Below are 18701 nucleotides of genomic sequence, written 5' to 3'. Positions count from 1 at the left end.
AAAAGAATAAATAAATAGAGTCCTTGTCTTAAGAAACTCAAACCTTACTGGGAAAAACAGATAAATGCAACAGAAATTGAGAAACCCTCTGGTAGAAATGTGTACCTAGATTTGGGAGAAAACCTTAGAATTTGTTAGGTGAAGATGGGGGAAGAAATTGTGCTCTAAACAAAGGAAACATTGGAAAGGGTTTATCGGAAAGGGGTCAGAGATGAAGCTGGCACGATTCTGGTCAGGGGATATTTGGCAAGCCCTGCCCAGAAGAAGGTTATTGAAACCTTTGGAAGGACCTTAAGGGGAGTGAAATGATTAGATTTCCCTAAGAAAATCACTCTGGGAACAGCAAAGAAAAAGGATAAGACCAGATCAGAATGGATTCCCCAGGGAGCTCCCACATTTACGAGAGAAAACAGAACCAAGAAGACTGGGGAGTGGCCAAAGAATTAAGAGGAAATCCAAGAGAGTGGTTTTGTGGACTGGGAGAGTGTTTGGGGGGAAGACAAGAGTACCCAATGCCACAGAGAGGTCAAGGAAGGCAAGAACTGAAACACATCCATTAGATTAGTGACCAGGAAGGAACTGGAGCCCTTAGTGAGAAGGAAAGGCTGTGGAGTGGGGGAGGTAGACTACAGGTAAAAAGGAAAGGGGAGTCTGGAAGGGGAGACAGTGAGTGCCACCTTCTCCACAACCCTGGCTCTGCTGGCATGAAGGTCCCTCACTAGAGGAATCATGCAGTCAAGGGATTTTCTTTTTTCTTTTCTTTTCTTTTCTTTTCTTTTCTTTTCTTTTCTTTTCTTTTCTCTTTTCTTTTCTTTTCTTTTCCTTTCCTTTTTTTCTTTTCTTTTCTTTTTTCTTTTCTTTTATTTTAAGATAAGAGAGATTGGAGCACATTCCTATCTAAACAGAAAGTAGAGGAAAATGTATGGGTCATTAAAAGAGCAAATTAAAATTAAAAGAGGATGTGGAAAGGCATGGGATCTAGAACATGGGTTGGAGGGCTTTGCCAGAGCTTGGAGGGAAGACACCTCTTCCGTGGTCTAAGGAGAGCCCAGGGGAAAGATGGGGGGATGGTGTTGAAGGGAAGGCTTTCCCTCTGCTGCTTTCTCCACTGTCTGTGAGGTACAGGCTAGAGTCTCTGCTGGGTACAGAGGGGAAGGTGTCAGGGATGAAGATACAGAGACAGGCTAGGAAGGTCTGAAATAGGCACTGGGAAGCCTGGGAGAGAGGCTGTCCACGCATATTTGGAAGGGTTCCTGTGTTATGATGGGGGCTCCTCTCCTCTGCTGTGGGAAGAAAAGAGAAAGTCAGATGCTGCTAGATTTTGTGAGGTTGGGCGATGCGGGTCACTTCCCTGGGTTGCTTCTTCCTTGTGCGAACTCTCTCTGAGGTTTCTGCAGCTTTAGCTCTCAATTCTGTTTCTTTTCTTACTCCTTTTATAAAAAGAAGCAACTAGACATCAGCTGGCAGTGTCATAACTGAGGAGACATGGCACTTCCTCTCCCTGTGCCTGAGAAAACAAAGTGAGTCAGCTTCTGGTGTATTAATTAGAGTGTAGTCCACTTCCATGAAAGTAGAGGCTATCGTATGATCTTTACATAGTTAAACCTTCAGTGACAACAACTCTTGGAATGCATCCAGAGCGAAGTGCTCAATCTATAATACTTGTTTGCAGAGCACCGTAGACAGTTCCATTCAATTCATAAGCACTTATGAAGAACTATCTGTGCACCTACAACTATTTTTACAAAATCTACACAAAATGTTGCAGTTTTGTTTGGGGCACAAATAACAACTCTAGACCATTTTCTGGCTCATTTGTGGAAAATGTTATGACCACAGTCATGGTATAATTCTTAAAAGTTTATTTTTGATCATTCTTCCTTCCAAAATTCTTCCATGATCTCAAAACAAAACAAAACAAAATCAAAAGCAAATCCCAAGCCCTCCTCTAGCTAACACTGCTCACTCTGACCCCCCAAGGACCGAAATCAGAGTGGGGGGGTTGCGGGTGGAAAGGCTTGAAGATGAAACCAGGGCATGAGAACAGAGACGATGATAAACTCAAATCCCCAAACCAATTATTTCTCAGAAACAAAACTCGTGTCTCTTTGGCCTTGCTTTTATTTGGGGAAACACAGAATCCCTGGGCAGGAATGGCCTTTCCTTTGATAATGTGATGCATGGGCCATTCCTACTGACAGCCTAAGAAGCCACCACAGCTATTACTCTTGCAAATGGGGAGCTGGACTCCCTGACACGACGGGAAGCAGTGACAATCCTTTGGTTTGTGCAACCAACACGCACTCGTTTGATTTACATGTAAGGGAAGAAGCATGCATCTTGCAATCCTGCAGGGCAGCCATGGTCATCCCTTCAGTCTAAGGGCAGGATTAGAGAATGGGCTCTTCTGAAGCTCATCTCTTTCTGGGGACCTTACTCAACACTCACATTCTCTCGAAAGTTTTCGCAGTACATTAGCAGCTATACTGCATATCATTCATCTATTCACTTGCTGGGTTTGCTGTCTGCCTCCCTATGAAGCTAATTACCAAGGAGATGGGATTTAGGTCTCTCTTGCTCTCCCCGGTTTCTCCGGTACCTAGAACAGTGCCTCGCACAAGTAGGTGCTCCATAAGTATTAGCCGAATTAATGAAATGAACATTCAATATAGAGACTTACGTTGATTCCCTTTCTGTAATCATACATTCCCAAAGGTGGGAAGGAAATGAGGATGAGTGAGGGCCTTGAGTGCTGAGCATCGGAAAACTGTGAAGTTCCCAGTTTGTTGGTGGAGTGAGGTCTTCCCTCCCTTAAGACTCACAGCTGAAAGTGTGGGCTTTGTTATGACTCTCATCGGTTCCAAATGAGGCTCTCTCAAAAATAAACAAACATTAAAAATATTTTTTTTGTTGGGGCGCCCGGGTGACTCAGTCAGTTAAGCGTCTGACTCTTGATCTCGGCTCAGGTCATGATCTCACAGTTTGTGGGCTCAAGCCCCGCGTCAGGCTACGCCCTGTCAGTGTAGAGCCTGCTCTGGATTCTCTCCATCTCTCTCTACCCTCCTCTGCTCAGGCTCTCTCTTTCTCTCTCACAATAAATAAATGGACTTTGAAAAAAATTAAAAAAGTTTTTTGTTAAAAAAAAGAAATACCAGCTACCATCAATTCAGAACAACCTTTGTTTTTCCCAGAGCTAAATAAATCCAAGTCCTTTATATCAGCTTCTTTCTTATCTTGTTTTCCAATCTTTAATCAGATTTGTTGGTCTCCAACAAGAAGTTCCTGTTAGAACCTCTTTTCCAAAGTTCTCCGTGGGTCTCACTAACATTTGATCCTTAGAATCAAGCCTAGTACCGCAGGAAGGAGCAGGCTGACATTATTTGTACTGTATTATAGCTGCAAACACTATCTTGCAAAGAGAATGCTGCCCTTGATTCCAGTCTCTGTTACAGGTCTACCCATGAACATTCCTTTAAGAATTTAAAACACCTCAGGGCCACCTATTAAGCCTCTATCATGCCGCAATTTTCCAGACAACAACAGCTTGCTCTTAATCATTTACTTATTTATTCATTTTATTTTATTTATTTTATTTAAATCCAAATTAGTTAACATATAGTGTAATAATGGTTTCAGGAGTAGAATTTAGTGATTCATCATTTACATATAAGACTCAGTGCTCATCCCAATATGTGCCCTCCTTAATGCCCATTCCCCCATTTAGCCCATCCCCCCACCCAACATCCCTCCAGCAACCCTCTGCTCTCTGTATTTAAGAGTCCCAGATGGTTTGCCTCCCTCTCTGTTTTTAATCTTATTTTTCCTTCCTTTCCCCTATGTTCATGTTTTAAATTGCATGTATGAGTGAAATCATCTGATATTTATCTTTCTCTGAATGACTTATTTTGCTTAGCATAATACATGGTAGTTTCATCCACATTGTTGCAAATGGCAAGATTTCATCTTTTTGATTGCCAAGTAATTGTCCTTTGTATACATATATGTATGTATGTATGTATGTATGTACATATATGACATCTTTATCCATTCATCAGTCAATGGACATTTGGGCCCTTTCCATACTTTGACTATTGTTGATAGCGCTGCTCTAAACACTGTAGTGCATGTGCCCCTTCGGATCAGCATTTTTGTATCCTTTGGATAAATACCTAGTAGTGCTATTGCTGGGTCATAGGGTAGCTCTATTTTTAATTTTTTGAGGCACCTCCATATTGTTCTCCAGAGTGGCGGTACCAGTTTGCATTCCCACCACGAGCGCAAAAGGGTTTCCATTTCTCTGCATCCTCACCATCTGTTTTTTCCTGAGTTGTTCATTTTAGCCATTCTGACCAGTGTGAGGTGGTATCTCATTGTGGTTTTGTGTATTTCCCTGATGATGAGTGGTGTTGAACATTTTTCCATGTATCTGTTAGTCATCTGGATGTCTTCCTTGCAAAAGTGTCTATTCATGTCTTTTGCCCATTACTTCACTGGATTATTTGTTTTTTGGTATTGAGTTGGGTAAGTTCTTTATAGATTTTGGATACTAACCCTTTATCTGATGTTATTTGCAAATATCTTCTCCCATTCTGTGGGTTGCTTTTTAGTTTTGTAAATTGTTTCCTTCACTGTGCAGATTGTTTCCTTCACTGTTTTTATCTCGATGAGGTCCCAACAGTTCATGTTTGCTTTTGTTTCCCTTGCCTCCAGAGCCATGTCTAATAAGAAGTTGCTGTGGTTGAGGTCAAAGAGGTTGTTGCCTGTTTTTTCCTCTAGGATTTTTATGGTTTCCTGTCTTACATGTAGGTCGTTCATCCATTATGAGTTTATTTTTGTGTCTGGTGTCAGAAAGTGGTCCAGGTTCATTCTTCTGCATGTCGCTGTCCAGTTTTCCCAGCACCATTTGCTGATTTTGTATATGGTCTTTAAAATGTTGAGGTATGTTCCTTATAGCCTCATACTTTCTTGAGGGTCTTTATCAAGAAAGGATGATGTATTTTGTCAAATGCTTTTTCTTTATCTATTGAGAGGATCATGTGGTTCTTATCCTTTCTTTTATTAATGTGAGGTATCATATTGATTGATTTGTGGATATTGAACCACCCCTGCAGACCAGGGGAAAAAATCCCACTTGATCATGGTGAATAATTTTTTAAATGTATTGTTGGATTTGATTTGCTAGTATCTTGTTGAGAATTTTTGTGTTCGTGTTCATCAGGGAAATTGGTCTGTAATTCTCCTTTTTAGCAGGGTCTTTGGTTTGGGAATCAAGTTAATGCTGGCCTCATAGAAGGAGTTTGGAAGTTTTCCTTTCATTTCTATTTTTTGGAACAGCTTCAAAATTACAGATATTAACTGTTCTTTAAATGTTTGGTAGAGGGGCACCTCGGTGGCTGGGCATCCGACTTCGGCTCAGGTCATGATCTCATGGTCCGTGAGTTCGAGCCCAGCCTCAGGCTCTGAGCTGGCAGAGCCTGCTTTGAATTCTGTGTCTCCCCTTCTCTCTCCACCCCTCCCAGGCTTGTGCTCTCTCTCTCTCTCAAAAATAAACAAACAAAAAAAAAAAATTAAAAAACAAAACAAACAAAGCAAACAAAAAAAATAAATGGTAGAATTCCCTTGGGAAGCCATCTGGCCCTAGACTCTTGTTTGTTGGGAGATTTTTTTGATTACTGACTCAATTTCTTTACTGGTTATGGTCTTAATCTTTTAGAAATGAGCTACCACAAAGATCTCCAGTTTATCTAGTGTAAACATTAGACATAGATGACTTTTCTAATTTTGTGATTGTAGAGTGCTCCTTTCACGGATGTTTTGAGGTGGGGAAAGTAGGTAGCAGGCACTCCAATGCCATGAACAATGTTCAGAGTGTGGGATATGGCCTGTGCAGGGACAAGTCAGTGTTCGGGAGGCACACTTGGCGAGGACACACCAGCCGAACACAAGTGTTGTGTCATCCTTGATTTTTGCTTGGCCCTCCTGGGCACACAGACCGACAGGGCTTGAAGAGCCTCTTGAGACCAGCAAATAGAACCCCTCACCTGATGAACAACAGTACTAGACAGGGGCCACTTCCTGTCAAGACAGGTCTTGGAGAAGGTGGAACAATGTGTCGCCAAACATCATTTTTGGGTTTAGTAAAGTCTGTGCCTCTTTCATCTAATATGATTCTTCCCAGAAAGCAGGAACTCTTCCTATCTTCCGGATCTCTTTCAACAAGGTAATTTGCACAAGGCACTAAAGAAAACTGTCTTTAAGATCTTGTCAAACTGAAGACTTCTAGGCAGATGAAGCAAGCACTCCACATTTTTATTCAAGCTTCGACAAGCACCTGAACGTTGAATTTCACCTCTACCTCCATTTACAAAGTAGATGGGTCCACAAAAGTTTAGGGAAATTTGAACTATCTTATAAGACCCAGGGTGTTTGCTATTTAAATGATCCCTGCAGAAATCTTTTTGTAAAAGAAAAGATTTTTATTCCATCCCATTTCCTTTCTTTCTTTGATGTGTTGCAAATTACATTATCAGGTATTGAGGTCAGGCAAAGTGAAGACTATTTGTACTGTCTCAAAGTCTGGAGTTTATACTCAAAAGTCATTGGTATTATGCCAAAGGATGTGGTGGCATTTCTTTCGTCTACAGAGACCCTCCTGAAGAGATTTATCTCCTTTTCTGCCTGCCACCCCCTCACACACTGACTCAAGTCAAAGACAGACTTTTTCAGATGACAAGATAATTATTCCAAATCAGTGCAGTAATAATCATTTTCATTGTGTGTCTTCCCTCCTGCTCTTAGCTTCTGTGGGCAGATGTCTGAAAAGCAGGTTTTGCTTAATTGACCCACAGAGTAAAAGTACACTTTAGTCCTGTCATCAACCAGTGGCTTCTTCCTGAAGAGGAATCACCCCAGGTCTTGTCAGAAAATTAGAAACACAGACATGGAAATCATGTGGCCATTCTCTGTACAGTTTTTAAATGGGGGCCAAGAAGGAACAGGTTTCGTACTTGAGAGGAGTGTCACCTGTAGGAACCCAGTCTCCCACTCAAAATTATCTGGTATTCATCTGGCTAAAGGAGCAATTGCAAGTAAGTCCAGTAAATGATCTTACGTTCTTTCACTCTAGTGTGACCGACCTGGTGCAGGGGTCCTCCAGCTTGAGTGAACCAAAGCCCAAGGACAGTTTCTGTGTTTGCCTATAAAGTGCATTTCTTCCCTTCACTACTTCCCTTCTTTCCTTTCTTTCCTTCCTTCCTTCCTTCCTTCCTTCCTTCCTTCCTTCCTTCCTTCCTTCTTCCTCTCTCTTCTTCCCTTCTTTCTTCTTTTCCCTCTTAACACTTTTTTGAAGATCAAAGTACGGTGATGGGCAGTGACTAAAAGGGCACTACAATCCCTAGAAAACCTTATTAGTGATGTAGCAACCCAAGAATTTGTCAAATTCTGTGGAGGCCAGATAATGCCAAAGTTATTGATTGGTTCCTTTTCTTTTTTTCTCGAAGAAAAATACCTCAAAGGCAAAGAACAGACCCCTTTTATGTGAGATGCAATTTTAGCAAATTGTGGGAAGTTGATACAATCAGTTGATGTTTTATAGCAATTGTCAGTTGCCTCCCAACCTCCTATATCCCAATCTGACCTTCCCAGTTTTGGTTTGGGGATCCACATTGTCTCACAGCAGTTGGGCTAAGCTAATCTATATATCGATACTCACTTCTATGGGTACTGGGAGTAAACATATGAGTTAAGCTAGATGCTCTCTTCTGGATGTGGGCAAGATGTACATATTGTCCCAGCAGCTGTCCTTAAATCAAAATAATCATAGGATAAAGTCAATCACATGAAATGTAAAGCAGAGAGACACAAAATCAGGTCCATTTTTGCATCCTTGAGCGACCTGATTGAACCTCACTTGAAACCGGATCTACAACTAGATTTTTTTAGTTATATTGAGCCAATAAATTCTTTTTATTATTTAAGCTGCGTTGAGTTAAAGTTTCTGGTATACATAATCCAACTGTTACTTTTTTTTGAGAGAGAGCAAGACAGCACTAGTGGGGGAGGGGGGCAGAGGGAGAGACAGAATCTTAAGCAGACTCCAGGCCCAGAGTGGATCCCGATGCTGTGTTCAGTCTCATAACCGTGAGATGACGACCTGAGCTGAAATCAAGAGTCAGATGCTTAACCAACTGAGCCACTCAGGTGCCCCATTACTATTTTGATAAGCCACATTTTTGACTAAAGGAACCAAGGGGTATAGGGTGAAATACACAAGCACACACACACACACACATGCACGTGCATACACACACACACACACACACACAGAAAGAACACTTGATCTCTGCACAGTGCATTATAACTTTCTTTGGATGACATGTAGGACATAACTTTAGGTTGGAAGTCTAATTATAAAATAAAATAATAATTATATATAATATATATTATATATAAAATTATATAATTTTTATTAATTAATATACCAAATTATAATTATAAAATAAAATGATTATAAAATCAGGGGCGCCTGGATGGTTCAGTTGGTTGAGCATCCAACTCTGGATTCTGGCTCAGGTCATGATCTCACAGTTCCTGGGATCAAGCCCCATGTGGGGCTCCATGCTGACAGCATGGAGTCTGCTTGGGTTCCTCTCTCTCCCTCACCCTCTGCTCCTCCACCACACACACACACTTTCTCAAAATAAAAAACGTTCAAAACAAACAAACAAATAAGTAAAATGCATATGTAACTTAGAAAAGAACACACAGATGGCATTCAGTGGTACAAAATGTCGTCCTTTCAGAGAAGTGATCAGTGAAAGAGGATGGAAAGCTTCATGGAGGAGGTGACATTTAGGCAAGAATATATAAGACGGATGAGAGAGGAGACATAAGTGAGGTAAACAATATGAGCCAAGAGGCTCGGACTCCACGGCATCTTTAAAGTGTTGTGAGTCTCAAAGCCACAAACAACCCCCACCAGTTCAGCTTTCTATAGAATCCCCCGTAGTTTGTGGGGACGCGACGGTAGAGCTGAGACTGGCCCTCCATACTAAGAAACCAAAACGAGTTCTCTCTGGGTGCACCCCATCACTCCCACGTGCACAAGTCCGGGTAAGATTCAGCCGTCTAGTCTCTCCCCTGTGTTCCCTGCATAATTTCTGCCTCTGAGTTACAGGAAATTTCTTTCTGAAAAGCCATTTGGAGACAGATTGTAATATAATGCTCTTGAACATTCCACTCTACCAATCGATAAAGGCAGCCCTCAATGCAGAAATAATCAAACACAGGATGGAATCTAATATGCACAAAGCTGATATTTTAACTAGACCCAAGAAGCTCAGTGGTTCTTTGCTCAAAGCTGGGGCCTGCTTTGTCTTCCTGCCTTTGTCTTATATTTTTATATACTTTTAAGGTCAAGCTTTTTGAAGTAGCTTATAGTTATTTTATTCTATTTTAGTCGTTCAAGGTTACAGCCAAGGTCAAATCTACATAAAAATAAGCATGTTGGCAACCAGCAAAGAATATGTTATTCTAGGAAGAAATAAAATGGCAATTGTGACCCTGGATCCCCTGCCACACCCTCCTCACACTCTCCTTTGACTCTTTAAGGAAGAAGGCTGAATGCTCACACCAGTATGTGCCAAGCAAATCAGAACTGCTTTCTTGGGAAAGATAAGCTTTTCTAGTAAAAAGACATCCTGTCCTTGCTGAATCACCATAGGATGGGGGATGGGAGATAGCGCGGGGACATCATTTGCATTCTATAATCTGGATTAGGAGCAAGATGGGAAACAGGGTTTCTTCTCATTCTTTCTCTTCTCGCCGTGATTTTGGTCACCTTCCCTTTCTGGAACTCTTCTCTGTGAATATGTTGCGTGGTTATCAGATCAACATTCTGAGCCTGTGCTTACAAACCACCTTGGAAGATGCTAAATACATCTTAGATAATAATGAGTCATAAACAGCAACAACATCCTCTGCGTAAGATTTAAAGAAAACCATTCTCACTTCAGTCACTATTTAGTCCTTAAAAAGGTGAAAGGATTTATAGTACAGTGACTAAAGAGACAGGAGCCTTCAAATATTTCACAGCTCAAGACAGCATTCAGAAGATTAGTGGGTAAAGGGATTTCAGTGTTACCTTTAAGCGAAAAGTGTTGTCATTATGATTTATTAAATTGACACCACTCTTCCCCCACCCCCACCCCCACCCCCGCTATATGATCGTATAATTATAGAATTGGAAGAGGACAAGTGACACTTCAGGTCTGAACCGGGATCACGGAGGTTCAAGAATGAAATGATAATTCAAGGATTTATTCTCTCAGGAGTAGGTTTATAGAGGAAGTGTTATTTGCCAGGCTTGAAAGGCCAGTGTGTCATCGGAAGTACTGAAGTCACCAAAGACTTAGGAGTGATCCAGTTAAGGGGACTCCTAAATTCTTAACCGTGGTTAATCAGGAATAAACACAGTGGATTACTAGTCAGCAATAAAACAGAATGAGCTACTGATACTCCAGACAACAATGATGAATCACAAAATAATTATGCTCAATGAAAGAAGCCAGACAAGAGTACATGCTGTCTGATTTCATTTATACAACTTTCTGGAAAATGCAAACTAATCTACAGTGACAGAAAGCAGATCCGTGGTTGTCTGGGGTAGGCAGGAGGTGTGAATGGGGACAGGAGGGAGGAATTACTATGGGGCACAAGGAAATTTAGAGTTGAGTTATAAGATCATTATACTAATTGTGATGATGGTTTCATGGGTATATTCATACCTCAAAAAGTATCAAACTGTAGACTTTAAATATATGCACTTCATTATTTATTGTAGGTTACTTCAATAAAGCTGATTTTAAAACTCAGTGATAGAAAAATAGGGGATGAGGGATTTGTCCAGGAATGAACATGAGGCAACTATGGACTGTGTCTTCTAGCATAGCCCAGACACTTTTATTGGTGTTTACTCCCATCTAGTATCAACCTAGTACCTCAAAAATAAGTTCTTGTCCTGCTACTTTACTTTGTATCTCTAAGAAAAGAATTATACCTAAATCACATTAAGTGGCTTATATGATAACCCTTATTACTAAGCTATTTTGACATCTAAGGAAATTCTTATTTGGGAGAGGAGGTCTATCATCATTACCTACATATGGTTTATACATCGACAATGTTTGCAATCCAGAAACTTAATGGTCTTTATTGGTTGCCATAAGAGTTTTGGTGGGAGAGGTTTTCTAACTCTCAGTTCTCAAATAATACATGTAATTGTGGGAAAATAATGACCACCTAGACAATTGACTTGGTTCCTCCAAAAAGTTTGTGGCAGGGAAGTAGAAGATAAAGACAGAGGGAAGATATGTAAGGCAATAAGACGCCACTGGTAGGATCCTTGTTCAATCAAATCAACTGTAAATAGACTCCTTTGGGACAACTGGGCAGTTGATCTAAGTGTGTGGGACATGATAGAAGGAATTTCATGAGTGGGAAAATGGCATGGCTACTCATGGAAATATCTACAGGGCCTGGAGCTGTGTAAGAAGTATAAGAGGAGATATCACTGACGTCTGGGATTCCCTCTAAAAGAAGGAAAGTAAGGGAGCAACTCTTATGGTAAAACCCTTGATAACTGCTCAATCTGAGTGATGGCATGTGGAGTTCAGTATATTATCCTTTTTACTTTTGTATATATCTGAATTTTTCATAATGAAACCTGTTAAAAGACTTTGTTCAAGTACTTAGCACATTTTAAAAAGAGGAGGGGCTGTAAATCACAGTGATGATCAAAGAAATAACTGATCTGCCAGTTAGAGGATGGGGTGAGGGGATTGGCGGGGGGTGGGGGGTAGGGGTGGGTGGTGGGTATGGAGCTGCCTCAGATCTTTTTCTAGAATTGACTGAGCCTCACTGAGTGATCTTGGAGAAAGTCCCTTACTCAAGTAAAACTGGGGAAAGTTCCTGGCCTGACAGGTATAGGTGAGGATGTTGCCTTTTCTGCAGCCCCAACTGGATAGGGAAGAGCTATTCAAGGACCTCGCATTCTTAGAAGAGTCTTTGTGAGCTATGATGTTTCTATCCTGTCCAAACTTCTCCTGGATCAGATGACAAGCAGGCAACCATGTCATTGTGCTCCTGTCCCCAGTGAGGTTGACTTTCCCAGAGTGACTGAATCTCAGAAACACTGCAGTTTTTTTCTGGTGTTTTTGGAGTTAGAAATCCATCTCTCTGTGCTGAGGTTCTTTATTATTTGTGCCCCCCTCACTATAGCACCGCAGACAAGGACCAGGCGACAAGAATAAGTGAGATGACCCCAAATAAGCTCTCCCTGTACATTTACAGGGCCAACCATGACTTTTCTTAAGGCCCACAAATTATAGGGAGGCAAAGGGTGGAAAAATCCAGAAAAAAAAAAACCCAAAATACAACCATACCACCCATAAAAACATGCGAGATGGGAGGGGAAGATGCCTATAATTCTACTGGCTTTCAAATGTATTTATTTAGTTCAATCATTTATGAAACAAAACCCAGAAATTCCAGGCATCTCTCCTAAACAAAAGAACCACTAATGTTTGCTTCTGGTCAGCATGTGAAACTTGGTTAAAACCCAAATGTTAGACATAGGTTCCTAAGGAAGGTCCCTCACAGGCCAGAGCTCAGATATGGAGTGCCTGCCACATGCATTCTTATCTAGCCCTCAAACTAAGAGTCCAACCCAGAGTTACCAACAACTGAGAAACTGTTCAGGAGACACTCCTCCTACCTATGTCAAGGGGAAAACTTCCTCCAAAACAATCATTAACAAAGAAGTAAAGATAATTATTCAAATCATGGCACTCCTAAGATTTGCTAGCTGACCTGAACCCCCCAAAGAAATCTTGATTGAGATGATCTAGATTTCACAATGTTATCAGTCATCAACAGATTTCAACCTTCCTTGAAAGTGCTTCCAATTGTTCCAGTGGCTAAAGCGACTTGAATCAACACTGGATACAGCAAAGAAAACAAACCACTTATAAACTCTCCCATACCTGCCAAAACTGGAAAGCTATAAATAGGGGGGAGCAAACACTGTTCAAAAATATTTCTCAGGGAGAAAACAGGCGGAAAAGAGTGAATAATTTTCAAAGAAGTAAGGATTTTTTTTTTCAAGTTAGTTCAGTCTGCAACTTGGAATTTCTATGGCCGTAAGGAAGCAAGGAGAACAAACCCAGCCATGATGATATGTTTCCTACACCCATGGGAATGCTGGAGGGGTATCCGCTTGATTGAGACAATGACATTGTGTACCATATTGATAAGAGTCACCTCATTTTCTTTGTTAGTCCTCCTATTGCTTTTGACAGAAGGCGGTGCTTTTTCAATATCATTGTCCTTTTGTACTTTTAAGAAGATAGGTTTTTTTTTCTCCCCAGAGAAAGCTGTTTGTCAAGGTCGTTGGACCACTGAACTAGAACTCGGGTTCAAATCCACAGTAATTTCTCATATAGAATTACTCTTTAACCATGTAGTCTGTTGTCATTAGTTTCTCAAGCATTAAACTCTAGCATTATGTGCTCACTGTTATTGTTCCAAGGGACAGAAATCTTCGGAGTTTAACGATTTTGCATATGAATCTTGCTTCTGTCATTACTAGCTGTGTAACGCAGGGCAGCTTTTCTACCTGCTGCAGAAGTGTCCCGGGTGGTTCGCTTCTCAAAACGCTTGATTAGTTGATCCAATTGTTGATTCAATTATTGAAAATAAATCTATTTTGAAAAAAATCTGAGGGGACACACTTGCATCGTTAGTGTAATCTACCCCACCACTCATTTCCTCTTCTATAAATTGAAAGTTCAATGACTGTGTGTGAAGCGCTTGACATAATGTGTGGCAATGTATAAGTATTCACTAAATGCTGTGGTTACTTTTAACAATAAACACTTTCTGGTTAGAATCACAGATCAGTCACTTCCCAGGTTAAAGGCACTTCATTTATATGAACATGTAGGAACACAAAATGACAAGAAACATCAGACACATGTCTATGATACCATCCTATCAGTGGTTGGTGGGTCATTGACTTTATCCTCCTCTCCCACAGCCTTGGCAACCCCACTTCAGAAGAGATGCTTTGTTCGCTCCCTCACTAGTTTCCTCCCTTCCATTTGGAATATGCAGCCTTCCCTTTTGGCTTCTGTCTCTATCCACAAGACCAAGAGTATTCAGAGCCTGGAATTAAATGCTAAGGTGGCCCTGCTCTCCATGCCCAAAACTTTGACCTTGCTGCAGTCACTGATGGATTTGTCACTATATAAATCCTTCTCAAAGTCAAGAAGAAAGTCAGGGGGACTAAGGACTGCCTATGGAACCCAGCACACTGGGCTGTTTCACTCCTTTCCAAGAGCATTTTTAGAAACATGCCATTGTCTAGTTTACATAAAAAATGCAGCATATGTGGTCCACCTAAATGTCTATGCACTCTTTATAAGTCGTTTTTAGTGTTTTTCAGCCTTTCTTGTTTCAAGGTCTAGACAGCCTACAGAAACACAGCGAAAGAATTTGCTGTAACTCAACGGGCTGCTCTTCCAGAGGAGATGGGTAAAAGGATGTGTTACTCTGGATTACCCAAGAAGCAGATGCTAAAGTGGGATAAAACATGCCAGGATGCAAAAAGGGAGATGACTGTGAGACACTGTGTATAGGGCGTTGGCATAGCTGAGAGTGGCAATGCAAGTTTGACCCAAATTGAGCAAAGGGGGCAAGTGGCTTGGCTTGGATGGACACTCCTAGATTGCCCTGCAGTCTTCAAAGGTCAGTCAGGTGCGCAGGGGGACCTTGAGTGAAAATCAGCTATCAGAGGAGTCCTGTGTCACCCAGGCACAGGCCTGCCTTGGTTTCCCTGCTGTCTACAGCTGTTGGCTAGGACTAACCTGAAGAACGACCTCAGGGCAAACAGGAGCCAGACCTCAGGTCACAGCAGCGAGGGTCAATTTTGCTCCCCATAGTTGGAGGTCCACAAGGTGCATTCCCATGGCCACCCCAGGAAAGATGGTCACTAACTACCCAGGATCTCTTACAGAGACCTCAGTAGCTGGAGAAGGGAGAAAGGCTGTCTGTGGAAGACAGGGCGAGTCCCTACCCAGATCCCCAACACACACACACACACACACACACACACACACACACACACGTACACGTGTGTGCATGTGCATACACACATTACATATGCAAACACATGCTATGGATACACACACACTATGGGAGACCTATGTACTCCAAAAGGCACAAACAGATACCTTTCTACAAAATAGTGTGCATCAGACCAAGTCCCCTCAGTTCTGTGGGCTTGGCGTGCTGGCCCAGGGACCACTCGGTCATGCTGACCTGGTTTTTCACAGCCAGCTCCTAAGCAGGGAGTTTGGTTTGCATTTCCCCTGACAGGAAAAAATGCCTTAGCAGTGGGGTTGGTTAAAGAGTTAAAAAAAAAAAATAATAAGGAAAGAAAGAAAAGAAAAGAGAGGGAGAAAAAGAGAGAAGGGCAGAGACAGAGTGAGAGAAAGCCAAGAGTTTCTGGTTCACATTACGGACCTCAGTCTGCACTCTTCCCCAAGCAGAGTAAGAACCAGGAGAACACTCCTTAGCTCCATCAAATTCCCCCAAAGGGAGGTGGCCTTGGCAGTTTGGGGGAGGAGACTTCCTAAAGTAGTTAAAGTAGTTAAGTCCATGAAAAGTCAGCAGGGTCTTCGCGGAGCAATTCCAGAGGTAAGTCCTTTGGGCACCAAAGCCCACCGTAGTGGCATCACCCTGCCTGCGAGACACATAGCTGAGGGGAAGAACAGGACTTCCACAGGAGACCCTGGAGAAACCCTTTGGTGGCAGGGGAAATGGTGTCTGGGAGACTGGAATACAGAGGGAGGCCAAGCGGACCAGAGCCGGACAAGAGGCCAGAGATACAGCAAGGGCAAGATTAAGGTCTAGGGAGCCCCTTTAGAGTCTTGATTTCTGTCCCAGGTGCAAGAGGAGGCTATCAGAAGACTTCGAAGGGGAGAAGTGACATGACAAGTTTTGCATTCTGAAGAAAAGAAACCATTCTAACCGCAGTGCAGACCTGACCCGGAGACAGGGTGGGAGGGAATGCAGGCACAAGCGTAGGACAAGAGATGGTGGTGGCGCTAAGCAGGATGGTAGCGGGGGCTCAAGAGATAATTAGGGGGCAACATGGAAATGGGTTGGCAATGACTCAGATGTAGGCTGAGCTAGCAGGAGTGACTCCTTTCCGGCTTGCACATCTGGCTGGGTGGGTCTGCCTTTACATAGATGGGGAAGAGGCTTGGGATGCAGGTGGGGTGTGTGCCTGTGAGACACCCGAGAAGAAATATCAAGGAGGCAATGGCATACATGTGGCTCCAGTTGCTGACCGTGGGGTGAGAAGGTAGCCCTTGTTGCATTCTGTCCCACTATCCTAGGATGGGCCTAGGGGGGAGGGAGGATACCCCAAGGAAGAGAGCCAATGGGGTCAGGGCAGGAAGCTCTTTGCAACTCCTTAATTCTCTCTCCAGATCCACTGGAGCAGCTTTCTACACTGAGTGCTTCAGTTACGGTGCTCAAGAAGGTCTGCGCTGAGTAAACAGGGCTTGAAAGTACCTGGTTAGCAGAGGATCAGAGGGGACCTAAGAGGGGGCTCTTGAGCCCTTGATGGCAGGAAGTCCTGGGGCCTCATATTTGTTCTTCTTAACCCGAAATGTGAGCTACCCGTGGTCTAAGAACACTGTTGACCTTCACCGCGATTTGGTTTCCTGGGAACCTAAAAAAGCACAGTGTGTTCCTGTGCACGGACACAATGTTATCTTTGGCTTGGCCTGAGGCTGCCCCAGGCACCAGACAGTCGGGATAGTGCTTCTGCCACCTGGAGGACAGAGCGGGGATGGAGCCCGGTCCTCCTGCGTTCTCCCCACAGCGTAGGGGTACAGAGGCTCTGGGGGGAGCAGGGAGACGCGGACCTGGTCTCCCGCAAGAAGCTGTGCAGATCAGTGTCAACTGCTCCAACGAGGGCTCCCAGTCCCAGAAGTTGGGTTTGGGCACCAATGCATTCCTTGAGAGACAACTGGATCCCCTTTTCCCATAGATGGCTCCCACCGTGGGTCCTGCCATCCGAAAGGGGATAATGGGTGGATGCACCAGGGCTCAGTCTGGTTTGTCTGTTGTTGTTGTTTTGGTTTGTCTGTTTGTATATGTTTTAAGTGTTGTTGGAACTCTTCCCAGCCTGGGATGAGGACAGATTTATCCTCTGAACTGGGGAGAAGCAGCTAAGGAAGGCACCTCAGCCCTCATGTCTCCTCATCTGGGATCTGTCCATATGCATGAAGCACGTATTTTCACCTGCTCAAGAGTTCAGCAGTAAAGACTTTGCCTCTGTGGGCAAGACCTGAAGTTTTCCTGCCTTGCCTATGACTGGGTGGGGGAATTATATTCTGCAGCACTCTTTGGGAACCCATTTGGCCTTGCTACCAAAGTTTGTCTTCTAATATAGGCCTTATCAATACTAAAGGTGACTTAAAAATCTTGATCCGCCCCATTCCTATGTCTATGTTGAGCAAGGAACAGGAGTGCGACTTAATGGGCCCCTTAAATTTCTGACGTATTCAGAAGACTATCGAATATATCAAGCCTTAGGGATCTTACTTTGGCTTAAAAGTGAAACAGCCTCCCATTTGAGAGCATTTGGCTCTTTCAGAGCATTGAGTTTAACCTTCCAACTGCCATATCGAATACGATCTGGGAAAGGGATATAGTAGATACTTTTTTTCATCAGTAAGGGTGATTAATCATAGAGCCATTGCAGTGCAGAAAAAACCGAAAGAAAAAATGTTTTTGTGTTTTTCTCTGCACTCACAGACTGGCCGCGCAGAATTCTCTTCCACTGGCACCTCCAAACCCATTTCTAGCCATCTCCACTCCCCGACATCCCACGGAAGTTGGCCTGTAAGGTTTGCATCAGTGGGCTTCTTCTCTTGGGTTTAGTCATTGGAGGGCATCGGTAGGAGATCAGAGGGTGGGAGAGAGTGAGGTCAGGGCATTTTTGACTTCCCTAACTCCTGATAGTATAGTACTTGGGGTCTCAACAGAAAACAGAGTACATTAAGGGTCAAACCACTGACGGTCAAATTCCTCCTATCAAACAGTTCCTCTCCCACCTTATAGCTCTTACTAGGTCCCAGTAACTCCGCCTTCTGTCTTGCCCCTTCAAGTCAAGGGGTGGCGATGCCACTCACTGTTTCAGCCCCTTGGTGCCTCACTGTCCCTTCTGACCCCCTGTCCACACCTCTACAAGTAGTTCCCTTTTTCACGCTCTTCAAATATTGCCCTTAATGTACTCTGTTTTCTGTTGAGACCCAAGTACTATACAACATTATAAACACTGGAACAAAAGACATCAGACTTTCAGTCGAGATTTCCAGCCATGTTCACCCATTCCCTGCCATGCACATCAACCAGTCACCTTCAAGAGAGATGCCTCTTTTGGATGCCCTGCCGCTCACATGCATATCTCCCTGCACAGATACCGTCTATAAGTGAAGTCAATCAATGCGCAGGGAGAGCATAGCAGCAGGTGAGTGTCTGCATCCTAAGCGTGTGAGCTCTGCGTGACTTAGAACCTTTGACATTCTAGAACTCTTCAACCTCCCTGACATTTAGAGATGAAAAAATGT

General features: G+C 43.0%; 1 long non-coding RNA gene across 1 annotated transcript in view; it reads right to left on the bottom strand.

The window, feature by feature from the left end:
• LOC123577593 overlaps positions 1-18701 on the bottom strand; it is a 235276-nt gene that overhangs the window by 60511 nt on the left and 156064 nt on the right. The window lies entirely within an intron of this gene.

Source organism: Leopardus geoffroyi, chromosome A1 (assembly GCF_018350155.1).
Source record: "Leopardus geoffroyi isolate Oge1 chromosome A1, O.geoffroyi_Oge1_pat1.0, whole genome shotgun sequence".
Taxonomy (NCBI): Eukaryota; Metazoa; Chordata; class Mammalia; order Carnivora; family Felidae; genus Leopardus; species Leopardus geoffroyi.
The sequence above is the reverse complement of the archived record's forward strand: the minus strand, read 5'-3'. Positions and strand labels throughout refer to the sequence as shown.